Source organism: Nicotiana sylvestris, chromosome 10 (genome assembly GCF_000393655.2).
Source record: "Nicotiana sylvestris chromosome 10, ASM39365v2, whole genome shotgun sequence".
NCBI lineage: Eukaryota > Viridiplantae > Streptophyta > Magnoliopsida > Solanales > Solanaceae > Nicotiana > Nicotiana sylvestris.
Genome location: NC_091066.1, coordinates 122,374,970 through 122,379,980, shown reverse-complemented (window position 1 = coordinate 122,379,980; position 5,011 = coordinate 122,374,970). Strand labels below are relative to the sequence as shown.

Below are 5,011 nucleotides of genomic sequence, written 5' to 3'. Positions count from 1 at the left end.
ATTTCATGAATGAGAGAAAATCCCTTCTAACTTAAGTTTTACGCAGCTACAGATATCGCAAATGTGACAAGGGGTTCGCAATTGCTAATCCTGCAATTGCGAGAAATTCTTCGCAAATGCGAAGCTTCCCCAACTCTACTGCCTTCGCAAATGCGAACAAGTTTTCGCAAATGCAGACTAGTATGGATCGCACATGCGACCACAATTTTGCAATTGCGAAAGTCCTCCCCCCAGCCCACTGCTCGCAAATGCGCTGGCCTCTTTGCAAATACGAGACTCGCATTTGCGAGCCAGACCTTGCAAATGCGAAGTCTGCAGATCTGATACACCAGGTGCTAGGTTTTCTAAGTTCAAAACACTCCGTAGCCTATTCGAAACTCACCTGAGCCCTCGCGGCTCCAAACCAAGCATGCACAAAAGTCATATAACATCATACGAACTTGCTCGCGATATCAAATCACCAAAATAACACTTAGAACTATGAATTGGACACCAAATGAAATGAAATTTTCCAGAAAACTTTAAAACTTCTATTTTCACAACCGAACGTACGAATCACGTCAAACTAACTCCGTTTCTCACCAAATTTCATAGACAAGTCATAAATATAATAATGGACCTGTACCAGACTTCGGAACCAAAATACCAATTAAATATCAACAAGACCAAACATCAGTCAATTCTTAAAATCATTAAACTTTCAAACTTATAATTTTTCGTTAAAAATTCATATTTCGATTTAGGGACCTCGAAATTCGATTCCGGGCATACGCCCATGTCCTATATTACAATACGGATCCACCAGGATCATCAAAATATGGTTCCGGGTCCGTTTGCTCAAACATTGACTGTAGTCAACTCAAAAGAAGTTTTAAGGCAAAAATTCTTATTATTATCAATTTTTAATATATAAGCCTTTCGAAAAAATACCCGGATCATGCACGCAAGTCGAGAAAGGCTAAAATGAGATATTTAAAACTTCAAAACACAGAATTGGGTTTTGAAACATGAAATGACCTATCGGGTCATCACATGGCTAACCACTGCGAATAGGTATATTTGTGTCCTTATTCGCAAGTCAATCTCTAATGCCTATTTTCAAGATCGCGCTCTATTCAACACTATTGCAATCAAGAATTTCTTTTTTCAAGTTCTATCTAAGATTCATAAATAGTACTTCCTCCATCCCAATTTATGTGGCACCATTTAACTAGCATAGAGTTTAAGAAAGAAAGAAAGATTTTTAAACGTGTAGTCTAAAACAAGACTTAGATATTTATATTGCTATAAATTAGGGTTAAAAAAATATAACGATAAATTATTTCTATATATAGAAAGGTGATATTCTTTTTTGGGACAAACGAAAAATCTACAAAACATATTGTTCTTTGAAATTTTTTTGCAGCAATTTTAGTTGCCTGTATAGAGTAAAATATTGCATGATAGATATGTGGCTTTGAAAATTTGATTAATATTTGGTCTTTTGGCAGGTATCATTTTCTGCTATTCGCAAAAAAATTGACAATCTTGCTAAATCAAGTGCCGACATGACAGAGGAGCAGTTGGACTTTCTCCTCCTGAATCTCCAACACCTATCCAAGTATTGTGTTGAAAAATGTTATCCCTTAGTGACTGAATATGAGATTCTTCATATTGTATGTGGCAACATAAGGGATTTCCATCGATTGAAAATGAATGGCTGCGTTGAGCATGAGATTATTAAAAATGTCTTACCTCAGTTTCAACAAATGGCTGAGAGAGTAGGATGCTTCCTTTTGTATGGTGAATTAATTGATAGAGACTATGGACTCTCAAAGCCAACACATACCCTCTTGAAGGTTATTCCATTTGAAGTGGAGGTTATACACATATGTCATACAAATTTGAAATATTCAACATCAGCAGAAGTTGGATGCTTCATTGAGCAGCTCTTAGAAACCTCTCTGGACATTCTTCGAGAATATCTCATTCATCTACAAGAGAACATGGTAAATGTTATTACCACTAGAACTTCAGGGGCTCGAAACATTCATGTCAAGATAGAGTTCCTATTAATGGTTCTAATTAATATGCCCAAGGAGTTTATTCATCCTCTCCTTGGTACTTCACCTAGTGGCTAATCTCAAGTCTCTTCTCTCGACCGGATGGGCCTATGTCACTAGAACAGGTGAGGAAGACCTCCAATCACTGTACTGGCAATTCAAGATGAACTCCTTCCATGCCAACAATAATAGTACTAAACTTTCAAAAGAAGAGAGATGAGATCAAGCTTTGAAGTTGGTAGCTGAAAGAAAGCTGTTCGTGAAGGTCAGACCAGAGCATAAGGAAGGAAGCTCACTCAGAAGCGAATTCCGACTACTATTTTAGAGTACCGAAGCTCAATGGCATTGATCACACCTACGGCCAGAAGAAAGAAAATACCTAGCGCCCCGGTCCCTCCATTGATTGACTGGCTTAGAGGGCATTCCGCACAATGACCAATGCAATTCGCGCATCTGTCGGGAGACTTCCCCATGAGTGATGGACCCTTGTTCATCCATCTTCTACTTATACACTTAAATGATTTACTCAATTCCAATGCTTATTCAGTTGCTTTGATAAAAGTAGAAATTGGACTAGTGAAAGAAGATCTAGAATTGATAAGATCTATCTTTGTGAATGTTGAACAAGAATTGTATAAAGATCTTTGGGCACGTGTTTTAGATTTGGCATACGAGGCAAAAGATGTCATTGATTCAATTATTGTACGAGATAATGGTCTCTTACTTCTTATTTTCTCACTTCCCTTTGTCATAGAAAAGATCGAGCTTATCAAAGAAAAGATCTCTAATTTACTTGAGAAGATTCTCAAGAACAAGTGCCTCATTATTGTGAACTCTCTCACCAAGCATGTTGAAAGGAAGCCATTAAAACTGATCAATTAATCGTAGGTTTTAAAGAGGAGACATACTTGATAATTAGTAAGCTAACCAGTGGACTAAAAATGCTAGATGTCATTTCGATCACTAATATTCCGGGTTCGGGTAAAACTACTTTGGCATACAAAGTGTATAATGATAAGTCAGTTTCTAGTCATTTCGATATCCGTGCATGGTGTACAGTCGATACAAAATATGTCGAGAAAAAGTTATTGGAGAATATTTTTAATCAAGTTACAGGCTCAACTTTGAAAGTCATAGAGAATATAGATGTTGCTGATGAGCTACGGAAAAATTTGTTTAGAAAGAGGTTCCTTATCGTCTTAGATGACTTATGGGACACTGCAACATTGGATGAGTTAGCAAGACCTTTTCCTGAAGCTAGGAAAGGAAGTAGAATTATTTTGGCAACTCGAGATAAGAAAGTGGCTTTGCATGCACAATGCCACAGTGATCCTCTTGACCTTCGATCGCTAAGACAAGAAGAAAGTTTAGAGTTATTACAGAAAAGGGTTTTTGGAAAAGAAAGTTTGCCAGATGAACTATTGGATGGTAAAAGAGTAGTCAAAAATTGTAAAGGTCTTCCTTTGGTGGTTCATCTGATCGCTGGAGTCGTTGCTCGGAAGGAAAATAAAAAGTCTGTTTGGCTTGAAGTTCTAAATAGTTTGCATTCCTTCATTTTCCAGAAAGAAGAGGACGTGATGAAGGCTATAGCATTAAGTTATGACCATTTACCTGATCCTGTAAACCCGTGCTTACTTGACCTTGCAAGTTATGAGAAGGACACAAAAATTCCAGCCGATCATATGAAAAGATTATGGCGTGCCAAAGGATTTGTGGAACACACAGAGACGAACAATGTGGAAGAAGTGATGGATGTTTATTTGGAAAATTTAATTTCCAGTAGTTTGGTTATTTCTTTCAATGAAATAGGCAACGGTCGGACTTACCAAATTCATGATCTTGTGCATCACTTTTGTTTGTTAAAAGCAAGAGAGGAAAAGTTGTTTGACGAGATAAGTTCAAATGCTCTATCATCTTCTTCTTCTTCAGATCTTATGCCACGTGAAATGCAATTTCTTTATGATGATGAGGACTTTGGGCATAATGATTTTGTCATATTCGATTCAAAAAAGAAAAGGCATTCTGGTAAACACCTCTATTCTTTGCTGATATATGGGCACGAGCTGGACAATAGTCTTTATAATATATGTCACCTAAGACACTTTGAGGTTTCTTAGAGTATTGGAATTGTACGGCTCTTTTATCAAGGTGGATGATTATTTGCTGAATGAAATATGTACATTGGTTCATTTGAGGTTGTTAAATATTAAGACAAAAATTAAATCTCTGCCTTCGTCTTTTCTAAATTTCTGGAATCTGAAAATTCTGAAGGTGAAAAACGATGGATCGCCATTGATACTACTACTGACAATTTGGAATCTTGTAAAGTTGCAAGTGTTGGTCATAAATGATTGTTCTTTCTTTGATTTGGATACAGATAAACCAATAAAGGTAGCAGAGGACTCAAAGTTAGAGAACTTGAGAGAATTATGGGGATTCAAGCTTTCCTATTCGAAAGACATTAAGGATATTTTCATTCTACCAAAAGGCATACTCCCATTCTACCAAAAGGCAATTTTCTACAATATCTGAGTGATTATCCCATAGCAGCAGAGAGTTAACTAGTATGTTATCATGATTTGTAGAAAGTCAATTGTTATAATGGCATGGATAGGCCAAATGTGTAACGACAGTGGCATGAAATGAGCATTTTTTTAACGAATGATATGGATAGACCATTTCTGAAAGTTGAGTGGCATTTTTAGACATTTTCCGTTGTTTAAAGCAATGTTATCAATACACATCAAAGAATAGTCAACACTAAAAATAGCATCTTGACAAGAGCATATAAGTAGCAGATACTATAAAAGTTCAGCAAATGGAATTCCATTTGCATCATTTTACAAGCCATGACACAAAGTAATGACTTAGTACATATGAATCTCCAGAGAGAGTTACAACTAATATTTAACCAGACCATTTCATCAGAAGAACATGCCACTAGAAAGAGAAGAAAAAAATAGCGCTAC

The 5,011-nt window shown here is 36.5% G+C and overlaps 1 pseudogene; it reads left to right on the top strand.

Annotated features, from left to right (window-relative positions):
* Positions 1–248: 248 nt before the first annotated feature.
* LOC104243191 (putative late blight resistance protein homolog R1B-17) lies at positions 249–4,574 on the top strand (annotated as a pseudogene).
* The last annotated feature ends 437 nt before the right edge of the window (positions 4,575–5,011 follow it).